The sequence below is a fragment of the Argiope bruennichi genome, chromosome 9 (assembly GCF_947563725.1).
Source record: "Argiope bruennichi chromosome 9, qqArgBrue1.1, whole genome shotgun sequence".
Taxonomy (NCBI): Eukaryota; Metazoa; Arthropoda; class Arachnida; order Araneae; family Araneidae; genus Argiope; species Argiope bruennichi.
This window is the reverse complement of record NC_079159.1, coordinates 62,892,535-62,913,958: the sequence shown is the minus strand read 5'-3', so window position 1 is coordinate 62,913,958 and position 21,424 is coordinate 62,892,535.

Genomic DNA, 21,424 nt, shown 5'->3' with positions numbered 1-21,424 from the left:
TAGTACAATAATTCTAATGAACTAGAAGTAAAAATTATTCATTTTAATAAAGCAAATAAAATATTTCACGGAAATTGAATTATTTAAAACAATAAACCCTCCACAAGAAAAACTATAATTAAATTAGCAGAAATAATAATTGTATAGGAGGATTAATTTAAATTTAGCGGAACTTAAAATCTTATAATGAATAACTACAATCGTTTTAATAATGTATTCATTTATGGGAAAAATGTGCTGATAAATATCACTATGTACCTAATGAAAACACGGCACCTGGTTTTATTCTCCTTCTTCCGCACATCTTAGGTTAATAAAAATTAATTTTTCCAGTGAGCATTACTTTGAAATTTATGTTTTCTTTTTGAATTTATAATGTATAATATGTTTCAAATTAATTATTGTTTTCATTAAATCGAATTTTTAAGAATTTTAATCCCATTAAATTAAACTTTTTAGCTAAATACAAGCATTATTTCAGGAAGTGAATTTTATTTTTAAGAGATACACAACAATGAATTTTTGTATAGTGACCAGTTTTATTTTTTCATTTATATTGTTGCTCGTTTAATACAACTACAATTACATTTTTTATATAAATTGAAAAATTTATATAAAAAAGACAATATTACATTTCAATAATCTTTTAAGGAATATTTCACTTTTGAAATATAGATATTTTGCATTTTAATATAAAATTTATTTAGAATTTCTGGATATTTTTTTTTGTTATTTAGGATCTAAATTTCAGGCAAAAATGTTCGATTTATTTTTTGCGAAACTATGAGCATAACTTTTTTTTATAGAGAGAGGTAAATCCATAGATTTGAATAAATTACTGACATTTCAGCCTTTCTTACATATTAATCTGCTTTGGATTTACATATTTCATCGAGCATGCAAATGCGCATTGAATTCATATTTAGAAGACGCAGTTAAATTTGTGTTCTTTAACATGATCTGGTGAATCATCATTTTTTTGCATTCCATGGAACCTTAACACAACGAAATTAATATTTACCTCATCTGAATAAAATTTTTCATTGAATAAAAAGAACATTTGAAACTTGGAAAGAGTTGTAAAATACAAAAGGGGGGGGGGGAAGGAAGAAAGAAAAAAGAAACATGTTAGTCATAGACAGTGGCCATACGTTCTCATATAACAACTTTTATTTATTTTTTATGTATTTTTAATAAAAATAAAACCATATTCTGTATTCACAAAATATTAGAGATATTCGAAAATAATTAAATATGTAATAAAAGGAAAGGAAATTAAAATGGTGCAAAATAAGTCATATTTCCTCATTATATTATATATATATATATATTATTACAAGATTACAATGTTGCTTTCCAGCACGGTTAGTTCAATCACTGGACAGACCGTTTTACGATCAGCTCTGTTGAATGCTGATTGGATGCCGAGTCGGTAATATCAGAGCTTGTTTACAAACTTGGCGGCTTGGCGACATAATAGATATTACTTGAAATTTGAAGAATTTTAGTGATCCGGCCAATAGGAACTGATATGCGCGTGATTGGTCCAGAACCTTCTGGGCCCGCTTCCGGGGACTATAAATGTTTGTCAGTCTCAAGCTGAAGGCAGTGTGTTTTGAGTTCAACTCTGGTTAATAGTTGAACAAGCTCTCTTTTTGAGTGTTTCGGCCAGCTTAATGTTATTGTGCTGCGTTGTAATATTGCGTACTGCTGTGTGTTGTTTGTGTGCGACTCTGGCTGTGAATTTGTCGTCTTTGTATCCGTGTTTAATAAAAGTCGGCGTTCGTTATTGAGGCTTGCTGATTATTTTCACACCATATACCCACTATAAAAGAAGGATTTTACGGACTTAGTAGTGGAGTTGACGTATTTCGTAACAATATTTAGTTTTATTCCTTTTTAGGGAACACTTGTAATTTGCTGATGTTTGTGTTTTACTTTGTATATTTTAATAAACATTAATATCTATGCTTTCTTGACCTTGATCAGGAAATTTCTGATGTCAGATCCTATCTGTGATGTTCTTACAATTATATGGAAAGGGGACTGCAATTTCTTTTCGTAAATCATTTATTCCATTTTGGGTCTTGAAGAAAAGCTGACAATTCACTGTTTCCTTTCGCCTTTGTGTCAAAAATGTTATGTTGTTTCTTAGAACTCGTGACAACAAAATATTTTGATCACATATATCGCGAATATTTTATTAACAATACTTTGAATATGATATTTTTCTTCCATAATTTTGAAAGATATCAAGAATAATAATAAAAAAGAATAAAGGTAAGAAAATTCTCATATAAGGAATAAGATTATTCATTTTATATAGGAGTCAAAATGCTATTTATTTATATATAATATTTTCTTTAAAAACATTTTTACCTAATAATAATATTTATATTTTTAAAAACAAATATCTGATATTGATTATTTTTATAAATATTCTCAATAAAAGGAAAATTTAGTTTAGTTTAGTAATTTTAACGTCCCGTTTTAAAGCAACACTAGGGCTATTTTGGGACGGTTGGGGCTGTGGGTATAAATAAATATTTTATTCAAAGTATACATACACTATAGGCCTGAACACAACGATCCCCTTGATTAACGACGCCGAATGAGTCCTTGTTCCCAGAATTCCTGTGGCCGTCAGGAGATTCAGTCTTTCACAGCGTCCTTGAGTTTACCATCCAAGGTCCGCTATTTGATGACTTCCTCGAGCACAGAAGAACCATTAATTCCGAATTAAGCCGTGAGACACTCCGAAGACTACGCAGGTCCATCAAGAATAAAAGATCGGGGCTACATACGGAGGGTGTGGTTTTGCTCCATGATAACGCGCTTTCACACATCTCCTGGGTCACTAGCACGGAACTGGCCAAATTCAAGTGAAAGGAGCTCGACTATCCGCCCTATCCCGGAGGAATGTCACCCTGCGATTTTCTTGTGTTTCATCCCCTGAAAAATACCTTTGAAAGGGAAGCACTTCAACTCGGACAGTGAACTCCAAGACACTGTGAAGGACTTGGTCTCGTCACGGGAACAGGAATTCTGGGAGCAAAGAATCCTTCGGCTCGTTAATCAATATTATCTTTGTGAGCAAGCCTATGGTGTATACTTTGAATAAAGTCTTCATTTATACCTACAGTGTCGTTTCGTACTTTTTCATTTGAACACCCCTTGTAAATTCAAAATTAATTACTTGAAAAGATTCGTTTCTGTTTTCTTGATAAGAAAACAAATTTATTTTACGACTTAGTTAATTTTAGAAGTCATTCTTCGCAAATTTATCTGCAATTCAATCTTTCTTCCCCAATATTATTTTAAATATTTAGTTAAAGATCAATAATTGCATTGATGCAACAGAAACATTTTTCAAAATTTTAATTGAATTAATTTAATAGCAAATTTTACTCTGAGCCTTTTTTTAGATTTAATTAACCTATTTATTTGTCTTTGTAAGATATAAAACAACTATAAAAAAGGGTTTTATGTCTGTAAGAAATATTTAATATGTAAATGGCTTTATACGTGGAAGAGTTTTAAGCTGAAAAAATATCTTTAAGAGACTGAATATATAAGAAGGCATGTGTATATTTTTTTAATCAAAAATTTAGAGCCTTATCCAATCAGTAATTCGCAAAGAAATTTAATTGTATTTAATTGAAACCAAATCTCTTATGCATGACTTGTGTTTGCGATGCTAGTAGCAAAGTAATATTAAGGAATTAAAAACTTAAATGGTTATCAATATTAAAAGTCTGCGATTTCAATAGCATTATTTCTATTACGCTTATTATCGCATGAACTCTCATAATACAGCCCAAAGCTATTTTATTATATCGATATTAAAATAAATCTCTGAAAATATATCTTCTTATTTTCGTGGAATTAAATTTCATTCTCACATTCTTAATGTAAACTGTGTAAGTAATAAACATAATTTTTATTCCATAATATTATATACTAAAAAAAAATCAACAGAATCGATATTTGATGAAGTAGGTAAAACCGCTTGATTTTCACTGCAAAAATTTGAAATAAGTTAATCCTAAATTGTAACTAGCAGCAAAGTTTTAAAAAAATATGAAAATAAAATTTTAATTAAGTTTTGGAAAAAAATAAGCGGAAAATAAATTGGTTTATTAAAAAAAATATATCTTTTTTAATTTTTAAATAAAGCAAAAATTAATTTATAGTATAATATTTGAGGAAATTATTGTAAGGAAAAGATCAAAATTAACTTTTTAAATTAATTAAATTTTTAATTAATGCATATTATTATCTCTTAAATGTATTTATGACAAATTTGGCAGTTCTAAGGCACAAGTTCTGAAAGAAAAGAGCAACAAAGACAAATACTTTTATTATTAGCAAAGATTGCATATTGGCAGTTTAAACAAATTAGAAACACCTCAAGTGAATCGCAGCTATATTACAAACTCAACTGCCTAAAGTATATGATAAGATTTATAATATTATTATTCGTTGTCTTACGCTATGCTGTGAAGAAAGATCTTATTCAGATCTCAAACTTTTCAATGCATTCTGAATTTGATTTTGAGGATGTTAAGCGGGGAAAACTGAATTTTTTGCACAGAAATATAATTCTTATCATCATTACATTTCATATCCAAGACAGTTTCGTTATTATGAATATTATAAACGATACCTATGGAGGTATTTAAATTTCAAAACTAAATTAAAATTATAAATGTTTTGTTTTTTTCATAAGAGAAAATGCCATGTATATTGCTTTTGTCTCGAGCATCATAGAAACCATTCACTTTTTTAAAATGATGCTAATATCATGCTGAATAAAAAATAAATATTTATAATAACACAAATGTAAAATGTTATAAAACATCCAAAACAGCTGTATTTTCTCCCAAAAACTTTCTCGCATATTTTCTAATAAAAGTTTATTTTCCCCCCTTCACTCTGCATAAAATTGTGGACTTCCGAGGCGAGAATACCTTGCATTGGATTGGCGAATAATTAGATGGAGATATTGATTTTTGAAGTAGATTCAGCATTTTTCCAGAATCTGTTCAGTTATCCTTGGCGAATTTTTGTAAATTAATTGACAAAATGACCGATCTGTGTTTTAGAAGCGTTATTTCCAACTTATTAAAATAGAAATTTGACAAAGTTTTGACTGTAGTCACAAAACTGCAAATTAAATACCATATATTTAATTCATCGCGTTTTTGAATTATCATGTTTACATGATTTTGAAAGAACAGACTGACAGAAAGTCAACCCTCTGACGGATTTGTTTCAAAATTGGATAAATATATTTGCAGTTTATATATTATATGTTACATTAAATATTACATTACAATTTATATATTACATTAAATTTATTATTATTTTAGCCATCTTGCTTTTTTATTTTATAATTATTGTATTAAATTATATTCGGATAATCGGACAGACAGACTTCCTCGGAATAGATTTCGCTCGAAATTGGAGATGAATTTGTAGCTTTATTGCAAAGATCATATACCAAATTTCCACACAAAGCGCTTTAAATCTGTCTTTATGAGAGACATATTAGACAGACAAGCATTATCATACAGACATGCGTCAGACCGATAAACATTATTATGATAGTAAGCATGCCTACATAAGGATTTTGAGTGAATTTTGCAATTACCATATCCATTTATGAAATATATCGTATGTTAAAATATGTCTGAATAATATTTTTATGAAATATAACTTAAAAATAATTCCCTTTTTAAGTGTTGAAGCGATTTAAACTGAGAAGCGAAATGAATATGTTTATATAAATTCTCTCCCAAAAGTGCCAGCCGAAATTCTTCACCCCTGACATATAACAGTCGGAAAGGCATATATGATTTATTCTACTTACAAATGCTCGGGAAATTTTAATTCCTTATCGATGTCGGTGTAACGTAACTCACTTTTCAGTGAAATGTTTGAGGAATTTGTTTATTTCTAGGATCACAGCTGGTTTCTGAGATGTAAAGTCCTTAAAGGGGGGAGCGAAGGGGGCAGAAAGTGCAAATTAAATCTGGCAGAGCAGTCATGTTTCTCGCCGCCCGTCATAACTCGGAGACGGAAAGCAAGGCTTCCAGTTTATAAAGCATTCTAAGATTTTAATTTTAACACAACTGCATGCCTTTGCATATAGAATTGCGACGATTTCCATTCTGTGGGAATGGGCAAATATGGGAGAGAAAAAAAAAATGCGACTCGTGTATTGAAAATAATTGAGAGATCGACATCAGCAGAACGTATTAGATCAATAATCGAAGACATTAAATAATAGAAAGTCAGCCACATTGAGGCTTTGTAAAGAAGAAAACTAGTGCGTGTTGTCTCCACAAAACTTTCTCACATGCTCTAAGAAAAAGATGTTATCTCAGAGAAAGTCTTGCACGTCATTGTCGTGAAATAATTATGAAATATTAAACTTCGGCGTGAATTGAGAATTTTTTCCGAATCTTGGATTCGAACCTTGGCGATTAATTATTGGAGTGCGGTATCCCAAAACTGAATGTGTTTTAGATGATTTTGTTCCTTAACCTATTAATACAAAAAAAATGATATAGAACTATACTTATAGTCACAAAATTCCATATGAAATCTGATATACTTAAGCCATAGTATTTCTGAACTAACGCGTTTACACATTTTGAAAATACAGATTGGCGGTGACTCCCTTGTTCGATTTGGCTTAAAATTTGATAACTGTCTATGCTATAGACATATGGATGGTTGTCCACATATTCAATTCAACAACAGCGTACAAATAACATTTTTATTTATATAAATCTCTTGAAATATATAAATAATAATTATATATAATAATTCTATCTAAATATAAAATTACATACATAAATATTCTTAACACAGAAAAATACATTTGATTCTTGCATCACATTATTAATCCGCTTAACTTAAAAGGTGACGTCATCTTGATGTAAGCAGGATCACCAGAGATGCACATATATCACATATTAAATCAGTGTATCAAATATTATCTATGTACCTATCTTGGTTTTGTAGTTCAAGTGTTAACGTATATTCGGACAGCCGGATTTTTTCAGAACGGTTTCTGCTCAAAATTGATAGAAATTTACAAATCGGATGTAAAGATCGTATAAGAAATTTTATTCGTATTTCTCAAAGTATTTTTAAGTTATCTTTGTAACAGACAGATATTTTCCAAAAATGTATCAAGCACTCAAAAGAGGTCTATAACGTGGAGATACGTCAAAATCTCGAATTCGAATTTTTTATGATTATAATATTTTCTCTATAGTTAGCATACGAGAAAGTAAAAAGTATAGGTCTGAAGGTCAAATCTTAGCTATAAAAAGAAAAATGTAAAATTGGGGATAAAATAGTTTCAAAATTTTATCAAAAAGCAATGAATAAAAAAACAAAGAGCAAAAGCATACACTAAAATAACATGGTAACCAGAACCAAAGTACCGATTTAAATGTTTAAAGCAAGTAGTTTAAAAAGGCATTTGCTGAATTCGGATCCAGAAACATCCAAGACAAAGTCCATATGCAAGTGCGAATTTCATTCTAAGACATTCTAGTCAGTCTCAAGATTTAATAATGAAAAAATAAATAAACTGGAAATTTATAGAATGAAAATATGAGTGGAAAATTTTCTAAATTTTATATTAAGAATTGTAAGACACTTATTTCGTACCGTATGTTTTGTAATACTAGCAGATTTTGACAAGTATCTAACAGTTACGGATACATTTTATATATAGAGAGAATATGCATCTTGATGTGATTTATATTTAAATTTCATTTGAAATTTATATTAATTAAAAGTTAATTTATGTTTTGTCACTTTTTTTCCACGGTAATTTTTAAAGTATTATTGCACTTCAAAAGTTTTTATACATTTTAAAATTTTTTTAAATGATCTTTTAAATTTTTTTGCCCTTTATTTGGCTTCAAGACTGAAGTTTTTTAAGTCTATTTTTTTTAAGTCTACACCACAAACTATTTTTTTTTTACTTTATTTCAATGGCAGCTTTAACAAGAAAATATATTAAAATCCAAATATTTCAAATGTTTACCTTTTTATTGTTGTCGAAATATATATTGAGTAAGAAGGAAAATGAATAAATTTGATATTTAATAGATCAGTATTTATTTTTCATACATTTATAATTAACAAAATTTAGAAAATGTAATTTTTTTGCATTATTTTTACCTATTTATTTAACTATCGAAATAAAATTAAGCGGTTTCTTCCTTTTATTATTTACATAATCCTGTGATTCTTTCTATTGATGAAAAAAAAAGATATTGATTAAAATCGGTGCAGTTTATATAAGAAATAAGAAGGTAAAGTAATAATGTCCGGGTAGGTGACGCATAATTAGAACTTCAAATTTCCAACTGGTTGATTTTTTCATAAAACTGTATTAGTGAATTAGGATGGTTCTTTTATTTTAAAATAGAATAAGTGTATGGCTGATAAAATAACATACATCTAATATTTATTATAATTAAATGTTTAAAAATTATTTTTTGAAGTAATCATTGGCATTAAAGTTATACACAAGTGACATAGCATAAAATTATACATAAGAGCTCTTAGAATTGGCATTGCATGGATTTGGTTTCATGAAGAATTTTGTAGCATTTGTGACTTGTTTTGAAGTAAATGGACATCAAGCAGATAAGAAGACAACTTCATTATCTCTATTCCTTTAAACTGATATATCACGAGATAACTGTATGGAATGTAGTTCAGAATATTTATTACGAATATGGTTCAAATAGAGTTGTTTTTAAGCAGTTCATTGCGAAATGAAATATAATTTCTTAAATCAAAGAAACTAAAACGTACTTACGAATGATATTCGTTTAAAAAAAATTGGCAACAGATTTTTTTGGGGCAAAAATATTATATTTAATTACCAAACAAGTTAGCTTATTATATAACTTTTTCGAAAAACGATCCTCGATTGCTTAAAATACCACGCATGGATAAAATATTTCTGTTGATGAAATGTTTATTTAATGAGATGCATTTTAAATTTAATGTATATTGAAGAAATCAAATATTCTCTTAATTGCTTGAAATAAACTCATGTTCTAACTTTTAGCTTTGATTGCTTAGGAACGTTTGCCTTTTAAACCTTTTAGATTTCAAACAGAATAGCTAATTTATAAACAAACATTCTGATTTGCAATGAATATTTTCGCTCTACTTAAATATCCCCTTTTTAAGACTTTGCTGCCTGGAATGTTAAAATGGATCCTGCATTAATCAACAAAGTTCTTCGAAGCTCTTAAAAGTATAATTTTATTACCCGAAGGGAATTAATAGCGATTAAATTAATTGCTTTTACTGAAATGCTAATTTGTTAGTCTGATGACATGAATGGAAAAAATTTTATTCGAAAATTTAAAACGAAAAGTTAAAAATCGAATAAAATCCATACTTATTTTTTTCAATATTCATGACATTTGATAATGTTAATGGCATTTGTTTTTATATGAGATACATCTTCATACAATCAAATTGAAAGTTCCTAACTTATGTAGCTTTCAGGTATAATGTATACTTTAAATTCTGCTGAATAAAATTGAATTTTGTACATTTAGATTCTTGGTAGTCCAAAAAAAAATTAGCATTCATTCAAAATTACTTAGGATGACTTTTCAAGTGGTTTTACGGTTTGTTTACTTTTTTATATTAAATTTGCTTAAAACTTTTTTTTTGTAATGTATGAGAGAATGCATATTGAAAATATTCACAGTACATGTAAGAAATCCATGGATTTACAATATAAAAACATACAATATGAAGTTCCTAACCACCGCCACACAAAAAATGAAAAGTTATTGATTCCTGATTCAGATCCATCAGGATTAAAACCTATAGCGTCATAATAATAATAATAATAAAAGATTTATACTGCCAGAAAAAAAAATGTTCAAATTTCTTTGGTTTTGATGGCCATTGAAGTTAATATATTAGCAGAGTTGATTCTCAAAACTCTAATAATATTTTGTTATAAATGTATTTTTAATCAGTGAATTTTTTCCGTAACCAAAACGTAAGACAGAAATAGAAACTCTGCACAGAAAATTGTAATGTTAAAACTTATTATCTACTAGCCGCCTTTGGCGACCAGCCGGTTCGCCAATCTTAATGCTCGTTAAAATTTTAATAATTAAATATTTTATGTAATTCCTACTTTAATAGCTTCTTCATCAAATATTTTAAAGCTTCAAATTTTGATAGTCATGTAATTCACTCATAATAATATAAAGTCCTTCAGTCATAACATAATATGTATCTCTCTAATTTTCTGTTAGTTCCGGTAGAATTTATGCTTAAAATTAAAATGGAAATGACTAAACTGCAATTAATATAATATTTTTTACTGAAACAAAGCATTTCCTTTAATAATATGATTACTGATAATAGAGTCACTGAGCGTTTAAACTTTATGGGCACTAAAGAATATCTTTCTTAAGTTATGTAATATCTCAAGAATTTGTCAACAAAATTTCTCAGATTCATCATGAACAGATCGATTCATTAACAATGTTTAATTTTAAATGCATCAAACACTAAGAAAATAAAATGAATCGTTTAAAATAATCGGTCGAAAACAGGTTTAAAAAACTACTTTAAAAACGATGTACTTAAAACTATAAGCATATACAAAAAATATATAACTAACATAAGTACAATTTAATTACAAAAGCATGCAACTAACCTAAAAATAATTTAATTAATTGAAAACAGGTTAAAAAAATCTACTTAAAAACGATGTACTTAAAACTATAAGCATATACTAAAAATATATAACTAACATAAATACAATTTACTTACAAAAGCATGTAACTAACCTAAAAATAATTTAAATCATTGATAGTGGTTGTCATGGCAACTATCAGAATGCGCATGCGTGAATTTTCTTCGCCAGCTCCGGTAACGCAAATGCGTGAATTTTTCTACGCCAGTTGGGGTAACGCTATGCAGATTATACATAAGTTATACATAAGTTCCTTTATTCTGTGTTATTTTAATTCAAAAGTACTTCAGAATGAATCTGAAACATGGATTAATTAACAATGTTTAATTTTAAATGCATCAAACATTAAGAAAATAAACAGAATCGTTTGAAATAATCCGCCGTAAAATGTTAAACCTAGCCTCATTTCTGTTGGGAGAAAAAAAAATTGAAGTCTTACTCATGTGGCGGTGGGGAAAATGGAAGATTTTTTTGGCAGAAAAGTTGGCGGTGGGGAAAATGGAATATTTTTTTGGCGGGAAAGTTAGTTTTTAATTAATAATTAAAATTTCAAAAAAAGGGACCCCAGGTGCACATCCCGACCTCTAAGGTATACATGTACCAAATTTGATAGCTGTATGTCAAATGACCTGGCCTGTAGAGCGCCAACACACACACACACACACACACACACACACACACACACACACACACACACACACACACACACACACACACACACACACACACACACACACACACACACACACACACACACACACACACACACACACACACACACACACACACACACACACACACACACACACACACACACACACACACACACACGCACACACACACACTGAGCTTTATTATAAGTATAGATGAAAATAAGTTTTATATACTTCGAGAAAGTTTAATTTTTTTTTCAGAAGAACGAGTACTGAATAAATTATTTTCCTGGATTTTCGCCATAGTATGTCTTTTAAAAAACAACTTCTTACTTGCAATGGAAACTGCGTTTGTTACCTCTTTAGTTGTTTATTCGAAAGTTTAGTTGTTTATTTAATTACTCTTTAGTTGTCTCTGAATTCGAACTAGAAAACAATATTAACCAAATAAAGAAATGTGGGCAATTTTCAACAAAAGGCGAAGTTTATCAGTTTTTCTTTTAAACTGTCTTTTGGAAGAGAATAATTCATATAGAAATTTTTTGAAATATTTAATCTATTTAGAGATTGATTACTCAAAAAAAAGTATACAAAAAGCGAGAATTGGAAAAAAAATAAGGAATTTCTTTTTTGTAACAAAAAATATTATAATTTTTCTATGCACTTCTCATTTGTTCTTTTTAGGTATATTTAAGTATTTTAATTTAAGACTGTCAATAAACGTTTCATATTAATTCACAATTTACCTTCCAATATCCCTCTTGACTTAGACATAAATACTAGTTCCTGGAAACTTCAGATTGAATGAAATAAAAAGTATTAAACATTTTGCAAAATATAGATTAGAAATAATTTAATTTGAAATTTTTCTGAATTTCTAAATGCGAAAAAACAATGATGGTAGATATTAATAGGGCTTAAGGAAAAGCATCCGATTTGCAGAAGTAAATAGTGGAGTTTGTGAGCTAATGAAAATATACTGGAAAAATATATAATGTATTTTTGTGTGGAGGTATCTTAATTTATTTTGTAAATTGGTAGCTTTCAAAATAAGAGTTGGTTATGGAATATTTTGGAAAATATATGTTACATTTAGTTATAATTTATTCTAAAGCATTATCCTCGGTAATTGCCACTTTCAGATTTATAATTTATTTTCAATAAACTTAACCTGAATTCAAAACCTGGCCCTAATTTAGAAATAAATAAACTTTCATTTTACTTTCTATGACCAACCCCCTGGAGGGCACCTCGACAATAGGATGAGATGCTTCCGGTATGGTGATCAGATCTCGCCACCCTGGAGAATACGCAAAACGGTAGGGGATCTGGCTCCTCTCATTGATGACGCACTTCCTTCGGGAAGGGTTGTACCGTGGCCGGTGATGGCCCTTAAGACTCAACCAAAGGTTCCCACCAGTGTTGCTGTTACGGCAGTCCGGTCATTTAGTTTTCTTTATCCGTGTGCCTTCAGGCGGGTCGGAGAATCAATGATATGACTTACTTTCTATGACCATTCTCCGTTTATTTTCAAATTATTAAAACGTAATTCTTCGAAGAGGAGGGCGATTGTTTTTAGTTTTACATTGTTATATTGTATAATTTCTTGTATAAATTTCTTATTAATCTTATTTTTTCTAATTAATTATTAAGAGCGTTGATTATTAGATACATTACATTTTTATAGCATTCTGCATACAGAGCAATTTGAACCATGTAATTTATTGGTTATTTACCGAAAAATTACAAAAACGTGATTAGAACAAAACTCAAACGGTAATCAAAATTATCAAGAACATTTTTCTTATTTTTTTTTCCCAATGGAATCGGAAACTGCTGTCGGCCACAACAAATCCTGTCGATACGGCTACATTCAATGGTGGCAGGGCGGTCGGCTGTACGCAAGAAGAAGGAATCGGAAACTGGGAGATTCTAAAAATTTTGAAGAATTTTTAGATTTTATAAATTTTTAAGTAAACTTATTGTTGTCCAAAGACAGGCATTTTTTATTATGACTGATAGGAAGCACTTTTATGAAGGATAAATGAACCAAAAATCTAGAGTTATTTTGTTTTGCTTTATTGGCTTCGCAATTTTGAAATGTTCGTTTTATGCATTCTTTTATCATAATCAATGAGAGAAATGAATCTTTTTTTGAATTGTTATATAATGCGCTATAAATTTGCTATTGGATTTCTTCAGTATCTAGCACCTTTTTCGAAATAGAAGCGTTATTTCTGAATCTCACCTCTAGGTGGCATTGTAAGCTGCCTATCGTTTCGAAGTTAACTAATTTGTTAAAATTAAGCATTACATTTCCAACTCTCACCATTTTCAAGTTCATAAAGAATGAATGTAGTGGACACCAATAGATATTAATTTTTAAAAGCTTGTTTATCTTTTGATTATTACAAGTGGGATTTAGAATTTTTAGAGAAAATTTATATATCACAATTTACTAAATGATTTTATTCCATCGATAATGAAAACTGATGTAATACTTAAAAAATAAACATAAAAAAGCCCTTCCATGTGACTTTTCTTCGTCTTAAAATATTATTCCATGTTCATCTTTCACTAAATATTTCATTCCCAGAAAGACAATTTTATTACATTACAAAGCCTTCATTTTTCTTAAAACTCTAGATAAATTCTTTAAAACTTTTATATAATTTACTGTCGTATTTATATTATTATCCAAAAGGCAAAGATGTTTTGTTCCTACTTTTCTCTTTGCATCATTCTAAAAATGCATTTCCATCGGATCTTTATGACTGTGGCATAAACTTGTGCTCACTAAATAATGCATGCAAGTCAATATGTAAAGGCTTAAAGAAAGTATGGAAGAACACTTTTTGGAAATTGCTGAGCAGACATTTTTTGTTGGCTGTCGAATTTTTAGTTCTTTCCAGTCATAAAGATGTAGCAGAAGAAGTAGCTTTTATTTAAAAAAATATTTTTATATAGAGTTTCTCAAAAGGTTTTAAAATTTTTATTCTTCAAGGTATATAATTAGTTCTAGTGTAAAATTTTCTGAATTTTTGATATCGAAACATCGCTTTGCCTTTTAATAATTTATAATTACTTTCAGTTTTTGTGATTTTAAAAATTAGAAAACTGATTTCCAATACAAATGAACGTTTTATAATGATTATAATCTTAATATTTGTGCTGTCCATAATTTAGTAGAATTACATACATAATGCTGTACATAATTACTAGAATCCTTATGTATCTATGATTTTTTTTAAAAAAAATTACTATTTTAATTAAGTAGTACCGTTTCCACTGATTAAAAAAATCCCTTTTCAATTTTAGTCTCATAAAACTGGAAGCATTCAGCTGATACAAATATGTATAACGGAGACAAGTTAAAAAAATGCAAATTAGATTTAAAGTCAACAAAAGGCTTTGTTGCACAAAATATATTGTTTCTTGCCCTGCTCGATATCTCGCCACACTTTGATACAAACGATCAAACAATCAACGTTGAATGGATTTCATAGCATTTAAATATTTCGTGAGTGCAGTGTAGTTAAATCAGAAAACACTAAGAAAACTTCCAATTTATTATTAGGATAATACTATATTATTTTTTCTTGCATGGAACATGTCAAAGAATATTTCCTGTTTCTATACAAAGCAAAACTTGAGATAAAAAATATATATTTATTCCAATTATTAATAAAAACACTTTTGCTGCTGAAAAATTTTAAATAACCATATAATTTATGTGAAAGACCTTATTGTTGACTTGCATAGTGCAATTTCTTTTCATTGTTTTAAACGGCGTGAGAAAGTGAAATAAGAAATTTTTTGCTTCCCTATAATGCATTCAATTTAAAGTTATAGCTATATTATCTTTTATTATAATATAACTACATGAAAAGAAAACACTTTTTTTTAAATACAATTTCATCTAATATACCAATTTCAACTAAGAATTTCATCTAAGAATAAGAAGAATAAATTAAATTATAAATTTTTTGAAAAGTAAAACATAATTATTTAATAACGCTCTTTTTTAAACCTTATATGGAATTCTTTTACAGTTTAAAGAGCCCAATTTACTATCTCAAATAGGTCTAAAGTGCAAATCTATTTTAGCCTTTTTGAAGTATCCTGCAAATGAATTTTTTCAGTAGAGCATTGTGTCCATATTCAAGATTCTAATCATAATATTTTTTATTCAAAACTATATATATATATATATATATATATATATATATATATATATATATATATATATATATATATATATATATATATATATATATATATCTTAACCTGGTATTTGTTAGGTTAATTCGAGGGGCTATGTTTATTCATCCACTTAAGGAAACAAAATAAAACTTTATTAAAAATGCTAGTTAGTAGATATCTATATATACTTATAATAAAGCTCAATGTGTGTGTGTTGGCGCTCTACAGGCCAGACCGTTTGACATACAGCTACCAAATTTGGTACATGTATACCTTGGAGGTTGGGAATGTGCACCTGGGGTTTCTTTTTTCGAATTTTTAATTAGAATTTTAATTATTAATTAAAAACTAACTTTCCCGCCAAAAAAATCTTCCATTTTCCCCACCGCCAACTTTCCCGCCAAAAAAATCTTCCATTTTGCCCACCGCCAAACGAGAAAGGCTTCAGTATTTTTTTCTCCCAACAGTAATGAGGCTAGGGTTAAAATTTTTCGGCGGATTATTTCAATCGATTCTGTTTATTTTCTTAATGCTTGATGCATTTAAAATTAAACATTGTTAATGAATCGATCTTTCAGATTCATTCTGAAGTACTTTTGAATTAAAATAAAATAGAATAAAGGAAATTAAAAATTTCTAATCCGCATAGCGTTACCCCAACTGGCGTAGAAAAAATCACGTATTTGCGTTACCGGAGCTGGCGAAGAAAATTCACGCATGCGCATTCTGTTCTGACTGTTGCCATGACAACCGTTATCAATGGATGATTTAAATTATTTTTGGGTTAGTTGCATGCTTTTGTTAGTAAATTGTATTTATGTTAGTTATATATATTTTGTATATGCTTATAGTTTTAAGTCCATCGTTTTTTAAGTAGTTTTTTTAAAACCTGTTTTCAACCGTTTATTTTAAACGATTCGTTTTATTTTCTTAGTGTTTGATGCATTTAAATTTAAACATTGTTAATGAATCGATCTGCTCATAATGAATCTAAGAAAATTTTGTTGACCAACTCTTGAGATATTACATAAATTAAAAAAGATATTCTTCAGTGCCCATAAAGTTTAAACGCTGAGTGACTATTTTCAGTAATCAGATTATAAAAAAAATGCTTTGTTTCAGTAAAAAATATTATTATATTAATTGAAGATAAATTCTTTCCACTTTAATTTAAAGCATAAATTCTACGGGTGCTAACAGAAAATGAGAGAGATACATATTACGTTATGACTGAAGGCCTTTATAATATTATGAATGAATTATATGATAATCAAAATTTGAAGTTTTAAAATATTTTGATGAAGAAGCTATTAAAGTAGAAATTGCATAAAATATTTAATTATTAAAATTTTAACGAACATTAAGATTGGCGAACCGGCTGGTCGCCAAAGGCGGCTAGTATGTAAATAAAGTTACATAAAATGTTCATTTTTTTTAAATATCATATCTTGCTTTATTGCATGTTTTTTACACTACAGACTTAATGCCGAAATTTTTTAATATTGCCTAGAAGATTATATTTCATAAGCGAGTTTTAAGCTAAAAATGCATTTTCCATTTGAACCCAATGAAATAAAACTAAAAAAAATATGATGTAACGATAATTATATACACTTGTTATGTTTCAATAACATTTATTAGTGAATTTTTTTAAAGAAATTTTTCATCCAACTTTTATTCAGAAATTACGTCAAGAAAAGAGAATTTCACAATTCCAACTTGTAAGGAAATATATTTTCTGCTGTCATTACTCTCAAATCTGGAAATCTCTCCATCTTGTTCTAAGATTTGAACGCCACTTTTAGAAATGTGTGCAGATGAGAAGAGCTTTCCGGGCTCTTAACTATCCGGGGAGTAATCATCATAAATATTTATATCCATTCTGCATGAGCTCACAAAAGGAATGATTTGCGAGAGAAATATCATTTACCGTCACAGATAGAAAGTGAACCATATCTGGTTAAAGTAAGAGATAGTCTTACTTTCGTATATATTTTCATTTTATGCAACTAAAATCATAGAAATAAACAGATTAAATTGCAGGAATTCTTTCTTGGTATTTATTATTAAAAATCTGTTAACTAAAACAAATCTGAAGGAATCTAAGCAAGATTACACTTTTTGAATATAAATTGAATACGTATTTATGAACATTATAAAGATTATTTCTATAGGTACTTCATAGTAGGGTATATTATATTTATTTAAAAATAAAATACACATAATAAGTAAAACACATTTGTAGTATGAGTGTCTGTACAATGAATAAATATAGCTCTTATGTAAATGGGGCAAGCCTAAACATTCAACTTTTAAAATTCAAAATAGAAAAGTATTTCCAAGATTAAAATTTAATTTTTCTGTTATATTTTTTTCAATTTCATTTTTAGGCTCTACTATGTGATGAATTATTAATATGTGTTATGTAGATTTTATCAAACTAATTATCGTTCAATAAACTTACTTTCTTTGATGAAGAGTTTGTTTACCCAGTTTATTAATTTTTCAGGGTGTTACGGAATGATTTTTTTAAAAAAATAAAATCACCTCTTTATCTGATAAGACATAAAAATTAAATAAATTTAATTGAATTCATCTTTTACCAATTACAACGTGTGCAACTAAAAATTTAGAAATTACAAAATGAAAATGGAAATTAAATACGTACTGGTGTGAATTTCTAATGAAAATCTTATTTTAGTTTTAACATTAACAAAAACACATGATTGAATAATTTGATGAATGAGTTTGAATTATTAATATCATAAATTGCATTGTACTTAGACTGCGTTATCATATTAAAAAAATATGGGAAGTGACGGAAGAAGTTGTAATGGAATGAAATGGATATTAAAGAAGCAAACAATTAAAAAATACATTTTTCCGTCTTATAATTAAATTGGAAATAGAAGTTAAATCTTATCACAGAATTATGTATTTAAAATATGACCTAAAAATGTCAAACTTTATAAAAAAGACTTACTGTTAAAAATTTGCCTAGGAATTAGCATATATGAACATTAAATATAATAATAAACATACATTTTTCACTCAATTGGTTTTGGTTAACCGATTTTATAAAATCCACACATTTTATATTCAGTCAGTGAGGCTTATTATAATAAAAATACCCATATGACTAAATAAAAAGATTATCAAATAAATAAAAAATTATTATATGTATAATAAATGTTGTAAATTTATATATGTAAATGCTGCGATGTAAACTTCAATTCCCCATCCATCATTTTGTAATATGCTAACAGCGAATGAGAAGCAGATATTATCGATATAGTATAATTGCATAAAATCCTCCAGAGATAAAGTGAACGATGCTCTAATGTCGGATGTTTCAGGTATTAAATATTCTGCATCGCATTTACTATTGGGAACTGTTAGTTATTTTGATTATTATTCATAGACTAGAAAGATAAATCATATGAATTTAATACAGTCTCTGTTACATAAATGAGGAAGGTTTGGTAAATCTCACAAATATCGCTTCAAGAGAGAAATGAATTACTTTTTAATATTTATAAAAAAAATATTTGAATATTGTGTATTCTAAACTGAATTGTATTGCAATTAACATACAAGTCAAAATATTTCACTGAAAATATCCGAACTCCTATCTGTGGGTTGTGCAGTAAACAAATATCTGAAAGGACCAGCAATAATCGAGCATTTCTCCACACGGAATCATGAAAAGTACACAAAAAAGCACATGCAGTAAACAGTAGCACCTACAAGACATATTGATATTAAATATTGGGCAGCAAAAAGTTCACAGAAACACTTAACTACTCCCTTGAGCTATACTGAACTACTCACATCAGCTATCATTAAACTCAACAAATCAGCTATTCATTCTTCTAACTTATCAGGCCACCGATCCTGTCTCTCAGCGTTTTTATAATTTCCCTGATCAGTTAAAGAAGCTTCTAGAAGGATATCGTTTCTTCGCTCCTAATAGAGATAGCTCCAATATTCTGACCCCCCACCCACACCAAATCACCAAGTGGTCTACTAATTTGGAAGTAGGTACGATTATTGAAATAGTTATTTTATGTAATTATTAGAATAATTTTTCCATAGGATATTATTAAGAAGTAACCAGCTTAATAATGGAAAATTTATATTAGAACATTTTTAATTAAACACAGCGAAGTCAATTTAGTTAAATTGGCATAGACAAAAAGCAGCATTTATCACCCAGCTATTATATTAAATGTTACTATAGGATCAATGAAAAAAAAAAGAGTCACATGACGCAATAATACATCTAAATGCAATTTATCAATAATAAGATAATTTTACTTAAATGTTTGACAATATCTATAGGCTTCACTTTTGCATTCATTTTTAAAAATTTGAAATTCATTACAACATAATATAAGAAAGTCTCATTAATTGTTAAACAAAATTATTTAACAATCTAATTCGAGATTAAAAAAAATCGTAAATATTTAAAAAAGTAATTATAATCTTTTCTCTTCCCTACTCTATCAATATCTAAAAAAATAATAACTAAAAAAATAAATTTAATACGAAATTCTTTGTATTATTTTGTAATGAAACATGTTTACTTATCACAAGCTATTTTTACAAAACTTTACTTCCCAAGAATTTTATTCATTTTAATATTCAATTAGATCGATTTTTTTTTAAAAATCTCATTCCGTTTATTAATATAGTTTAACCTTTCATTTAAATATTAAGTAAACAAAAAATGTTTAATTTTAAGCTGACCAAAATTGTAGTAAGCTGAAACATTAAACAATACAAACCAAAAAAAAAATTCCTTCTTAAAATTATTTCAATTATTTTCCCTCCACTGAAGCCCATTCTTTAAGTTAAGTTACTTAAAAATAGAAAAACGGAAGTAATGAAAAATCTGAAAACAAAATAGGAATCAAAATTTAATAAATAATAAATATTAGTGCGCCAGAGTGGTTATGTTTCAGAGCTGTATTTTTTAAATATTTTTATATAACACTTTTGAAAATACTTCTATTTTTTCCATAACATATTTTTACATGGTTTTGAAGATAACATTCTGAAAAAACTGAGATTCGTATAATTCTTTTCTATGAGATTATAACTTCAAGCCTTCCTAGATTCGTATATTTTTAATGACAATATATTAATTTAATATTTTTAAAATTATTAATTTCATTCTCAAATCGATTAATTTTAATTCTATTTATTTTTCTATACAAAAAACATTATCAATTTTTTTTTAATTTTATATAAGAGGCGTTATACAAGATTCCTATTTTATATTGATTATACATTTCATAATATTCAGGGCATCGAGTAATAAAGAATAAAAAGTAAAAAATTATATAAATGAACTTTCTTTGAAAATACATTTTAATATTGCACTAAAATAGAAAATTTATATACATAACAAAGATATGGAGCCCAAAACAAAATGGCAAAACTCTGAAAGTGGAATAGAATGTAAAAAAAAAGTTTAGTAATTGAATAAAAATGCAAACTTTGTATCAAATAGTCATGCATTTTAAATATAAATGAGCCCACAATTTTTTTGCTAATCCTAAATTAAAAATTGAAATGGAATAAATAATTTTAAATAAAAATCCTATCTTTTAATTACTTATTTATTAGAATAATTTATTTATAAGTTTTAAAAAATGTTTATATTTTTATTTTATTGTACTTTGAAACATAAGATCAAATAAGAAAATATTTCAAGATGTAAAACTATAAATAAGTCTATTTCATTTCATAATACTTGAATAAATAGTTAAAAAAACTGAACTGTTCAGAT